The sequence below is a fragment of the Oncorhynchus mykiss genome, unplaced genomic scaffold (assembly GCF_013265735.2).
Source record: "Oncorhynchus mykiss isolate Arlee unplaced genomic scaffold, USDA_OmykA_1.1 un_scaffold_164, whole genome shotgun sequence".
Classification (NCBI taxonomy): Eukaryota; Metazoa; Chordata; class Actinopteri; order Salmoniformes; family Salmonidae; genus Oncorhynchus; species Oncorhynchus mykiss.
Window position 1 is genome coordinate 960,715 of NW_023493668.1, and position 13,362 is coordinate 974,076.

A 13,362-nucleotide genomic window follows, 5' to 3' on the forward strand; every position below is an offset into this window, starting at 1 on the left:
ATAACTGTGTTTTATATATTTATTATCCACCCTGAGTTCATAATAACTATACCACTGTTTTATATATTTATTACCTAACCCTGAGTTCATAATAACTGTGTTTTATATATTTATTATCTAACCCTGAGTTCATAATAACTGTGTTTTATATATTTATTATCTAACCCTGAGTTCATAATAACTATACCACTGTGTTTTTATACATTTATTAAAATGTTTTTGTTTTGTCAAACCTGTAGTGTTCATCATATTAACATGGCAGGTCAGAGTTAACCCTTACAGAGCATAGGTACGTTTTTTGTTGTTGTTGTTGCAATACACAAACATATATTTCTCATACAAATGCAAGATACCAAAACAGAAAGCTAATTTGATCCTCTCTGAAGCAGCACTAAAACCGACAGTCCCTGACACAGACTTCAGGTCCTGCACGGCCTAGATCCACTGCATCCTGCGTCTGCTGGCATGTAGCTACAACACGCAGCCCAGCCCCACACACGTTGCAAACACACGCCAACACATCCATAGTCCACATGGTACAGATTCACAAGACAGGGAAAACAGTTCCAGCATGATTCAGAAGGTTTGCTTTAAAAAGAGTTGGATTCCGAGCAGACAGAATTGTGGGAATCAGAGTTTCTCTGTTGAAAGAGAGGTGTTGTTGTTGCTGTTCGTCCATTTCTGAACAGATGCATCCTGCTTCTCTTGATTGTAGTCCCAGAATCCCAGTGTTCTCTGGTGATTGTAGTCCCAGAATCCCAGTGTTTTCTGGTGATTGTAGTTTCCCCCAGTCCTGTCTGGTGATTGTAGTTTCCCCCAGTCCTGTCTGATGATTGTAGTCCCCCAGTCCTGTCTGGTGATTGTAGTATCCCCCAGTCATGTCTGGTGATTGTAGTCCCCCCAGTCCTGTCAGGTGATTATAGTATCCCCCAGTCCTGTCTGGTGATTGTAGTCCCCCCCAGTCCTGTCTGGTGATTGTAGTATCCCCCAGTCCTGTCAGGTGATTGTAGTCCCCCCCAGTCCTGTCTGGTGATTGTAGTATCCCCCAGTCCTGTCTGGTGATTGTAGTCCCCCCCAGTCCTGTCTGGTGATTGTAGTCCCCCCCAGTCCTGTCTGGTGATTGTAGTATCCCCCAGTCCTGTCTGGTGATTGTAGTCCCCCCCAGTCCTGTCTGGTGTTTGTAGTCCCCCCCAGTCCTGTCTGGTGATTGTAGTATCCCCCAGTCCTGTCTGGTGATTGTAGTCCCCCCCAGTCCTGTCAGGGGATTGTAGTATCCCCCAGTCCTGTCAGGGGATTGTAGTTTCCCCCAGTCCTGTCTGGTGATTGTAGTATCCCCCAGTCCTGTCAGGGGATTGTAGTCCCCCCCAGTCCTGTCTGGTGATTGTAGTATCCCCCAGTCCTGTCTGGTGATTGTAGTCCCCCCCAGTCCTGTCTGGTGATTGTAGTATCCCCCAGTCCTGTCTGGTGATTGTAGTCCCCCCCAGTCCTGTCTGGTGATTGTAGTCCCCCCCAGTCCTGTCTGGTGATTGTAGTTTCCCCCAGTCCTGTCAGGTGATTGTAGTCCCAGAGTCCCAGTAAACAGAGCAAGCCCACTGACATTACAACTGTGGGTAGTACTTCAGTTGTTCGATTTAAGGAGAGGGTTTACAGACTGAATAAAATATTGAGTTGGTGTCCATGTCCAAGTGCAACACAGAGATTATATAAAAACATTTAAACAAGAAAAAACAGAAGTGTTAAAAACATAATGAAAGCACCTAAAAGCTGTATCCTATTGCACAGTTTAAATCATGATACAAAATCAAAAATGAACAGAGCATGAAACAAGTGAAAGTGGATAATTGTGTCTTTAAGACCAGAGTCAGTCATGTCTGGAGCAAAGTCCTTATGGTGCTGAAAGACAGAGCAAATACTATGACTGTTGAAAGGCACCAGAGCAGCCTCCCTCATGGTCACAGAGATTTCAACTGGAGAAGACCCCATCATACACATAGACAAATGAAACCACAAGGAAGAGATTGCTGCATAGCTGGATTCAACTTAAAGCAATGTCATCAAAATGACACAAAGCGAGAGAGACGGGACACAACCAACTGCTGTTACAACACTGCTTCCTCCTGCTGTCATAACAACACTACTGTCTGTGTTGTCCCTCTGAAGGTCAGAGTTCAGAGGCGGGTGTCGCTGGGTTCAGAGGTCAGTTAGACAGCGGAGCTGGACTTGGGCCGGGCCTGACCTTCTCCCCTGTTGTTGTTCACCTCTGACCCCCTGGTATCTGTGGTGATGACCCAGGTGGCGGGTCGCCAGCGCTTCAGGGAGTACGGTGTCTTCACACGCTTCTTAATCTTCTCCCCTGTTCCCTGGTTCTGGACCAAGGCCTCCCCTGGAACACAAACACAGGGTTAAGGTCAGGGGGTAAGGGTCAGGGTCAGGCTGTGAGGGTTAGGGTCAGGCTCAACGGGTCAGGCTGTGAGGGTTCGGGTCAGGCTGTGAGGGATAGCGTCAGGGGGTAAGGGTTAGGGTCAGGCTGTGAGGGTTAGGGTCAGGCTGTGAGGGTTCGGGTCAGGCTGTGAGGGTTCAGGTCAGGGGGTAAGGGTTAGGGTCAGGCTGTGAGGGATAGCGTCAGGGGGTAAGGGTTAGGGTCAGGCTGTGAGGGTTAGGGTCAGGCTGTGAGGGTTCAGGTCAGGGGGTAAGGGTTAGGGTCAGGCTGTGAGGGATAGCGTCAGGGGGTAAGGGTTAGGGTCAGGCTGTGAGGGTTAGGGTCAGGCTGTGAGGGTTCGGGTCAGGCTGTGAGGGTTCGGGTCAGGCTGTGAGGGTTCAGGTCAGGGGGTAAGGGTTAGGGTCAGGCTGTGAGGGATAGCGTCAGGGGGTAAGGGTTAGGGTCAGGCTGTGAGGGTTCGGGGGTAAGGGTTAGGGTCAGGCTGTGAGGGATAGCGTCAGGGGTTAAGGGTTAGGGTCAGGCTGTGAGGGTTAGGGTCAGGCTGTGAGGGTGCTCTGCTCACCCAGTGAGACCAGGTCTCTGGTGGTGAAGGACAGGTCTAGGGAGTTGGGTCTCTCCGGCCGCCGGCCTCCTTTAGGCTGCCTGAGTAGGGCTTCACCTCTCATGGGGACAGGGTTGGGGTCAGGTCCAGACAAGGAACCAGACACAGAACTCTCCCCCAGGGAGCAGGGGGTCTCTCCACTGGTACTTCCTCCTGCTCCCTCCTCCTCTTCCTCTCCTCCCCCATCACTCTCCCCCTCTCCCTCCCCCAGTACCAGTCCATTGCTGTTGTTGTTGTTGTTGTTGTGCGTTAGAGGAGTGGACATCTGGTTGTCCTGTCTCTCTGCTCAGCAGGGGTTGGTGTTCGTCTGGGCTGGCAGTGATCAGCCCCAGCTGGCCGTCCTCAGAGCTCTGGGGGTTCGTGCTCTGACTTAGAGTGAGCCCCACCGTGCTGCTGGCGCCCCCTGCTGGCAAGGACCCGGCCGCGTGCCCGTTCACAGAGAGGTCCCGTAGGACCAGCAGGTTGTTGGTGGCGCTGACCCGGTGGGGCTCGGAGACGGCGGTGACGTTGGACACGCCGTTGGTCTTAGCTCCGCCCTCTACCTGTCGTAGGTTGGACTTGCCACGGCGACCGAATTTAAACCTCAGAGAGGATGAGTCTTTCTTAGGCGGCTTGGTGCGGAGCAGCAGGCTGGAGGGTCGTTTGGGGAGGTTTTGCTGCTTGGGGAGAGGGAATACGGCGGGGGGAGACGCCTCGGCAGCCATCTTGATGAAGGGGAAGAGCAGGGAGGAGGAGGCGGGACTCAGCAGGTCCGGAGAACAGAACTGTTTCTGGCTGTGTTCCATCAGGTTCTCATCAGAACTCTCCTTCAGGTTCTTATCCACCTCCCTGGGGTCCAGCTTGGTGGTCTCCAGATCCTCCTGGGTCAGGGTCAGGTGGAGGTTAGGGTTGGGGTCATGACCCTGGCTGGACTCTGAGATGAAGGTCATGGTTGTGAGGGAAGAGGAGGTTCCAGCGGAGGGGTTGCCGGGGAGACGGGCGTGAGCCGCCTGCTGCCGCTCGTAGTTTATAGAGTTCCTGTTCCTCTCTCCAGCCACACCTCCATCTCTCGTCCGGCCAATCAAAGCGGAGGGGGCGTCGCTGTGTGTGCTCTTGGTCGTGCCGTCCTGCTCCTCGATGTAGGACGAGGCAGGGTCGGGGCCGGACTGTGGCCCCATGCGGTTTCTGTTGGGGCCACAGACACGTTAACACCACAACAGGTACTTATCACCAAGGAGGACAACAAGGTGTGTGTGTTGATGTGCAGTGCAGCTGGTTCTAGTAGGTATGAGTGTAAGGTTAGGGTGTGTGTGTCGTTGTGCAGTGCAGCTGGTTCTAGTAGGTATGAGTGTAAGGTGTGTGTGTGTGTGTGTCGTTGTGCAGTGCAGCTGGTTCTAGTAGGTATGAGTGTAAGGTTAGGGTGTGTGTGTCGTTGTGCAGTGCAGCTGGTTCTAGTAGGTATGAGTGTAAGGTGTGTGTGTGTGTGTGTCGTTGTGCAGTGCAGCTGGTTCTAGTAGGTATGAGTGTAAGGTGTGTGTGTGTGTCGTTGTGCAGTGCAGTAGGTATGAGTGTAAAGTTAGGGTGTGTGTGTGTGTCAACAATGTAGAGAGAGAGAGTAAACAACAGGTGAACAGTGTTACAGCTGGGTTGAGTGGAGGGTGTGTATAGTGTCTGTACCTATCATTGAACAGTGTGGTACAGTGGAGGGTGTGTATAGTGTCTGTACCTATCATTGAACAGTGTGGTACAGCTGGGTTGAGTGGAGGGTGTGTATAGTGTCTGTACCCATCATTGAACAGTGTGGTACAGTGGAGGGTGTGTATAGTGTCTGTACCTATCATTGAACAGTGTGGTACAGCTGGAGGGTGTGTATAGTGTCTGTACCTATCATTGAACAGTGTGGTACAGTGGAGGGTGTGTATAGTGTCTGTACCTATCATTGAACAGTGTGGTACAGTGGAGGGTGTGTATAGTGTCTATACCTATCATTGAACAGTGTGGTACAGTGGAGGGTGTGTATAGTGTCTGTACCTATCATTGAACAGTGTGGTACAGTGGAGGGTGTGTATAGTGTCTATACCTATCATTGAACAGTGTGGTACAGTGGAGGGTGTGTATAGTGTCTGTACCTATCATTGAACAGTGTGGTACAGTGGAGGGTGTGTATAGTGTCTATACCTATCATTGAACAGTGTGGTACAGTGGAGGGTGTGTATAGTGTCTATACCTATCATTGAACAGCGTGGTACAGTGGAGGGTGTGTATAGTGTCTGTACCTATCATTGAACAGTGTGGTACAGTGGAGGGTGTGTATAGTGTCTGTACCTATCATTGAACAGTGTGGTACAGTGGAGGGTGTGTATAGTGTCTGTACCTATCATTGAACAGTGTGGTACAGCTGGGTTGAGTGGAGGGTGTGTATAGTGTCTGTACCTATCATTGAACAGTGTGGTACAGTGGAGGGTGTGTATAGTGTCTGTACCTATCATTGAACAGTGTGGTACAGTGGAGGGTGTGTATAGTGTCTGTACCTATCATTGAACAGTGTGGTACAGTGGAGGGTGTGTATAGTGTCTGTACCTATCATTGAACAGTGTGGTACAGTGGAGGGTGTGTATAGTGTCTGTACCTATCATTGAACAGTGTGGTACAGTGGAGGGTGTGTATAGTGTCTGTACCTATCATTGAACAGTGTGTTACAGCTGGGTTGAGTGGAGGGTGTGTATAGTGTCTGTACCTATCATTGAACAGTGTGTTACAGCTGGGTTGAGTGGAGGGTGTGTATAGTGTCTATACCTATCATTGAACAGTGTGGTACAGCTGGGTTGAGTGGAGGGTGTGTATAGTGTCTGTACCTATCATTGAACAGTGTGGTACAGTGGAGGGTGTGTATAGTGTCTATACCTATCATTGAACAGTGTGGTACAGTGGAGGGTGTGTATAGTGTCTGTACCTATCATTGAACAGTGTGGTACAGTGGAGGGTGTGTATAGTGTCTATACCTATCATTGAACAGTGTGGTACAGTGGAGGGTGTGTATAGTGTCTGTACCTATCATTGAACAGTGTGGTACAGTGGAGGGTGTGTATAGTGTCTGTACCTATCATTGAACAGTGTGGTACAGCTGGGTTGAGTGGAGGGTGTGTATAGTGTCTGTACCTATCATTGAACAGTGTGGTACAGTGGAGGGTGTGTATAGTGTCTGTACCTATCATTGAACAGTGTGGTACAGTGGAGGGTGTGTATAGTGTCTATACCTATCATTGAACAGTGTGTTACAGCTGGGTTGAGTGGAGGGTGTGTATAGTGTCTGTACCTATCATTGAACAGTGTGGTACAGTGGAGGGTGTGTATAGTGTCTGTACCTATCATTGAACAGTGTGGTACAGTGGAGGGTGTGTATAGTGTCTATACCTATCATTGAACAGTGTGGTACAGTGGAGGGTGTGTATAGTGTCTGTACCTATCATTGAACAGTGTGGTACAGTGGAGGGTGTGTATAGTGTCTGTACCTATCATTGAACAGTGTGTTACAGCTGGGTTGAGTGGAGGGTGTGTATAGTGTCTGTACCTATCATTGAACAGTGTGTTACAGCTGGGTTGAGTGGAGGGTGTGTATAGTGTCTATACCTATCATTGAACAGTGTGGTACAGTGGAGGGTGTGTATAGTGTCTGTACCTATCATTGAACAGTGTGGTACAGTGGAGGGTGTGTATAGTGTCTATACCTATCATTGAACAGTGTGGTACAGTGGAGGGTGTGTATAGTGTCTGTACCTATCATTGAACAGTGTGGTACAGCTGGAGGGTGTGTATAGTGTCTGTACCTATCATTGAACAGTGTGGTACAGTGGAGGGTGTGTATAGTGTCTATACCTATCATTGAACAGTGTGGTACAGTGGAGGGTGTGTATAGTGTCTGTACCCATCATTGAACAGTGTGGTACAGTGGAGGGTGTGTATAGTGTCTGTACCTATCATTGAACAGTGTGGTACAGTGGAGGGTGTGTATAGTGTCTGTACCTATCATTGAACAGTGTGGTACAGTGGAGGGTGTGTATAGTGTCTGTACCTATCATTGAACAGTGTGGTACAGTGGAGGGTGTGTATAGTGTCTGTACCTATCATTGAACAGTGTGGTACAGTGGAGGGTGTGTATAGTGTCTGTACCTATCATTGAACAGTGTGGTACAGCTGGGTTGAGAGGAGGGTGTGTATAGTGTCTGTACCTATCATTGAACAGTGTGGTACAGTGGAGGGTGTGTATAGTGTCTATACCTATCATTGAACAGTGTGGTACAGTGGAGGGTGTGTATAGTGTCTGTACCTATCATTGAACAGTGTGGTACAGCTGCTACCAGTAGGGTTGAGTGTGGGGCTGACAGACTTGGACTGGTCCCAGATCAGCAGTAGTTCAGCCATGCGCTCCTCTGCACACTGAGCGGTCAGCCTGGCCTCAGCATCCTGGTCCCAACAGTCCTCCATGGTCTCCTTCAGGGACCGCACCGCCTGAGGGAAGGTTACAGAGGCTAACACATACCACACAACACCATACCACACCACACCATACCACACCATACCACACAACACCATACCACACAACACCATACCACACAACACCATACCACACCACACCATACCACACAACACCATTCCACACCATACCACACCATAACACACAACACCATACCACACCATACCATACCACACAACACCATACCACACAACACCATACCACACAACACCATACCACACCATACCACACAACACCATACCACACAACACCATACCACACAACACCACACCACACCACACAACACCATACCACACAACACCATACCACACAACACCATACCACACCATACCACACAACACCATACCACACAACACAACACCACACAACACAACACCACACAACACCACACCATACAACACCACACCACATACCACACCATACCACACAATACCACACCATACCATACCACACACACCATACCACACCACACCATACCACACACACCACACCACACACCACCACACCACACCATACCACACCACACCATACCACACACACCACACCACACCACACCACACACACCACACCATACCATACCACACACACCATACCACACCACACCATACCACACACACCACACCATACCATACCACACACCACCACACCATACCACACACACCACACCATACCATACCACACACACCACAGGTCTCACCAGGCTGTTTTCCTTCCAGGCCTCGGGGAACTTGGGTCTCTGTTTCTCTCTGGACACCAGGACCTGCATGTCCTCAAAGGAAGGGTGGTTCCCTGCCTCGGCCTGGAACGCCACCTGGAGGTCTGGGACTGATTCTCCTGGAGAGAAAGGAGGAACCAGAACATTAAGGTGGAAACTCAATACTGTGATTTGACAACTAATTGTGGTCAGGAGTAAGTTTCTCTGGGCTCCCGAGTGGCGCAGCATCTCAGTGCTAGAGGCGTCGCTACAGACCCTGGTTAGATTCCAGGCTGTATCACATCCGGCCGTGACTTGGACTCCCATAGGGCGGTCCACAATTGGCCCAGCGTCATCCGGTTTAGGCCGTCATTGTAAATAAGAATTTGTTCTTAACTGGCTCATGAAGGTCTCCCAGAGGCCTAGGGTTAGAGGTCAGGGTTATTACTGGTCAGGGCTGATTTCAAGGTTTTACTGCTAACCTACAAAGCATTACATGGGCTTGCTCCTATCTATCTCTCTGATTTGGTCCTGCCGTACATACCTACACGTACGCTACGGTCACAAGACGCAGGCCTCCTAATTGTCCCTAGAATTTTTAAGCAAACAGCTGGAGGCAGGGCTTTCTCCTATAGAGCTCCATTTTTATGGAACGGTCTGCCTACCCATGTCAGAGACGCAAACTCGGTCTCAACCTTTAAGTCTCTACTGAAGACTCATCTCTTCAGTGGGTCATATGATTGAGTGTAGTCTGGCCCAGGAGTGGGAGGGTGAACGGAAAGGCTCTGGAGCAACGAACCACCCTTGCTGTCTCTGCCTGGCCGGTTCCCCTCTTTCCACTGGGATTCTCTGCCTCTAACCCTATTACAGGGGCTGAGTCACTGGCTTTACTGGGGCTCTCTCATGCCGTCCCTGGAGGGGGTGCGTCACCTGAGTGGGTTGAGTCACTGATGTGGTCATCCTGTCTGGGTTGGCCCCCCCCCCCCCCCCCCCTTAAGTTGTGCCGTGGCGGAGGTCTTTGTGGGCTATACTCAGCCTTGTCTCAGGATGGTATGTTGGTGGTTGAAGATATCCCTCTAGTGGTGTGGGGGCTGTGCTTTGGCAAAGTGGGTGGGGTTATATCCTTCCTGTTTGGCCCTGTCCGGGGGTGTCCTCGGAGTGGGCCACAGTGTCTCCTGACCCCTCCTGTCTCAGCCTCCAGTATTTATGCTGCAGTAGTTTATGTGTCGGGGGGCTAGGGTCAGTTTGTTATATCTGGAGTACTTCTCCTGTCCTATTCGGTGTCCTGTGTGAATCTAAGTGTGCGTTCTCTAATTCTCTCCTTCTCTCTTTCTCTCTCTCGGAGGACCTGAGCCCTAGGACCATGCCCCAGGACTACCTGACATGATGACTCCTTGCTGTCCCCAGTCCACCTGGCTGTGCTGCTGCTCCAGTTTCAACTGTTCTGCCTTATTATTATTCAACCATGCTGATCATTTATGAACATTTGAACATCTTGGCCATGTTCTGTTATAATCTCCACCCGGCACAGCCAGAAGAGGACTGGCCATCCCACATATGCTCTCTCTAATTCTCTCTTTCTTTCTCTCTCTCGGAGGACCTGAGCCCTAGGACCATGCCCCAGGAATACCTGACATGATGACTCCTTGCTGTCCCCAGTCCACCTGGCTGTGCTGCTGCTCCAGTTTCAACTGTTCTGCCTTATTATTATTCGACCATGCTGGTCATTTATGAACATTTGAACATCTTGACCATGTTTTGTTATAATCTCCACCCGGCACAGCCAGAAGAGGACTGGCCACCCCACATAGCCTGGTTCCTCTCTAGGTTTCTTCCTAGGTTTTGGCCTTTCTAGGGAGTTTTTCCTAGCCACCGTGCTTCTTCACCTGCATTGCTTGCTGTTTGGGGTTTTAGGCTGGGTTTCTGTACAGCACTTTGAGATATCAGCTGATGTACGAAGGGCTATATAAAATAAATTTGATTGATTGATTGATTACCTGGGAAGAGGTCAGTACACCTCATGAAGGTCTCCCAGTAGATGAGGCCCAGGGTTAGAGGTCAGGGTTATTACCTGGGAAGAGGTCAGTACACCTCATGAAAGTCTCCCAGTAGACGAGGCCCAGGGTTAGAGGTCAGGGTTATTACCTGGGAAGAGGTCAGTACACCTCATGAAGGTCTCCCAGTAGACGAGGCCCAGGGTTAGAGGTCAGGGTTATTACCTGGGAAGAGGTCAGTACACCTCATGAAGGTCTCCCAGTAGACGAGGCCCAGGGTTAGAGGTCAGGGTTATTACCTGGGAAGAGGTCAGTACACCTCATGAAGGTCTCCCAGTAGACGAGGCCCAGGGCGTACATGTCCACCTGCTTCAGAGCCGACTCACAGTCCCTCAGGTTCACAGCCCCCTCCAGAACCTCTGGGGCCATGTAGCGGACTGTACCCACCTGAAGAGAGACAGAACCAGGGTTGAAATACATAACCCCGAACCCTAAACACCCAATCCAGAATGTCCAAAGCCAAGTAGAAGTTAGATCCCACAAGGGAGAGAAAGATGTGGGTTTCAAAGGGTTCTATGGTCTCACCTCACTGAATAAATTGGTTTCAAAGGGTTCTATGGTCTCACCTCACTGATTAAATTGGTTTCAAAGGGTTCTATGGTCTCACCTAACTGATTAAATTGGTTTCAAAGGGTTCTATGGTCTCACCTAACTGATTAAATTGGTTTCAAAGGGTTCTATGGTCTCACCTAACTGATTACATTGGTTTCAAAGGGTTCTATGGTCTCACCTCACTGATTAAATTGGTTTCAAAGGGTTCTATGGTCTCACCTAACTGATTAAATTGGTTTCAAAGGGTTCTATGGTCTCACCTCACTGATTAAATTGGTTTCAAAGGGTTCTATGGTCTCCCCTCACTGATTCAATTGGTTTCAAAGGGTTCTATGGTCTCACCTCACTGATTAAATTGGTTTCAAAGGGTTCTATGGTCTCACCTAACTGATTAAATTGGTTTCAAAGGGTTCTATGGTCTCACCTAACTGATTAAATTGGTTTCAAAGGGTTCTATGGTCTCACAACACTGATTCAAATGGTTCTATGGTCTCCCCTCACTGATTAAATTGGTTTCAAAGGGTTCTATGGTCTCACCTCACTGATTAAATTGGTTTCAAAGGGTTCTATGGTCTCACCTCACTGATTAAATTGGTTTCAAAGGGTTCTATGGTCTCCCCTCACTGATTAAATTGGTTTCAAAGGGTTCTATGGTCTCACCTCACTGATGATATGGGTTTCAAAGGGTTCTATGGTCTCCCCTCACTGATTAAATTGGTTTCAAAGGGTTCTATGGTCTCACCTCACTGATTAAATTGGTTTCAAAGGGTTCTATGGTCTCACCTCACTGATGACATGGGTTTCAAAGGGTTCTATGGTCTCCCCTCACTGATTAAATTGGTTTCAAAGGGTTCTATGGTCTCACCTCACTGATTCAATTGGTTTCAAAGGGTTCTATGTTCTCACCTCAATGATTCATATGGTTCTATGGTCTCCCCTCACTGATTAAATTGGTTTCAAAGGGTTCTATGGTCTCACCTCACTGATTAAATTGGTTTCAAAGGGTTTTATGGTCTCCCCTCACTGATTAAATTGGTTTCAAAGGGTTCTATGGTCTCCCCTCACTGATTAAATTGGTTTCAAAGGGTTCTATGGTCTCACCTCACTGATTAAATTGGTTTCAAAGGGTTCTATGGTCTCACCTCACTGATGACATGGGTTTCAAAGGGTTCTATGGTCTCATCTAACTGATTAAATTAGTTTCAAAGGGTTCTATGGTCTCACCTCACTGATTCAAAGGGTTCTATGGTCTCCCCTCACTGATGACATGGGTTCCAAAGGGTTCTATGGTTTCCCCTCACTGATGACATGGATTTCAAGGGGTTATATTGTCTCCCCTCACTGATGACATGGGTTCCAAAGGGTTCTATGGTCTCACCTCACTGATTAAATTGGTTTCAAAGGGTTCTATGGTCTCCCCTCACTGATTAAATTGGTTTCAAAGGGTTCTATGGTCTCACCTCACTGATGACATGGGTTTCAAAGGGTTCTATGGTCTCACCTCACTGATTACATTTGTTTCAAAGGGTTCTATGGTCTCCCCCCACTGATGACATGGGTTCCAAAGGGTTCTATGGTCTCACCTCACTGATGACATGGGTTTCAAAGGGTTCTATAGTCTCACAACACTGACATGGGTTCCAAAGGGTTCTATGGTTTCCCCTCACTGATGACATGGGTTCCAAAGGATTCTATGGTCTCACCTCACTGATTAAATTGGTTTCAAAGGGTTCTATGGTCTCACCTCACTGATGACATGGGTTTCAAAGGGTTCTATGGTCTCACTGTACTGATTAAATTGGTTTCAAAGGGTTCTATGTTCTCACCTCAATGATTCATATGGTTCTATGGTCTCCCCTCACTTTTTCAATTGGTTTCAAAGGGTTCTATGGTCTCACCTCACTGATTAAATTGGTTTCAAAGGGTTCTATGGTCTCACCTCACTCATGACATGGGTTTCAAAGGGTTCTATAGTCTCCCCTCACTGATGACATGGGTTCCAAAGGGTTCTATGGTCTCACCTCACTGATGACATGGGTTCCAAAGGGTTCTATGGTCTCCCCTCACTGATGACATGGGTTTCAAAGGGTTCTATGGTCTCCCCCCACTGATGACATGGGTTCCAAACGGTTCTATGGTCTCCCCTCACTGATTAAATTGGTTTCAAAGGGTTCTATGGTCTCCCCTCGCTGATGACATGGGTTCCAAAGGGTTCTATGGTCTCCCCCCACTGATGACATGGGTTCCAAAGGGTTCTATTGTCTCCCCTCACTGATGACATGGGTTTCAAAGGGTTCTATTGTCTCACCTCACTGATGGCAGCGTTCTCCTCCTCTCCCTGTCGTACCGGCCGGTTCCCCGTCAACTTCATGGAGAGGCCAAAGTCGATGATGACACACGTTCCGTCGTTCTTCACCAGAATGTTCCGACTGTTCAGATCTCTGTGAGACACAGCTGGCTTGTAGAAGTCTGGAGGAGGACGAGGTGGAAGAGGATGGGGGAGAAGAG

General features: G+C 48.9%; 1 pseudogene; it reads right to left on the minus strand.

The window, feature by feature from the left end:
* Positions 1–1,134: 1,134 nt before the first annotated feature.
* Positions 1,135–13,362, minus strand: part of LOC110512086 — a 62,191-nt pseudogene continuing 49,963 nt past the window's right edge.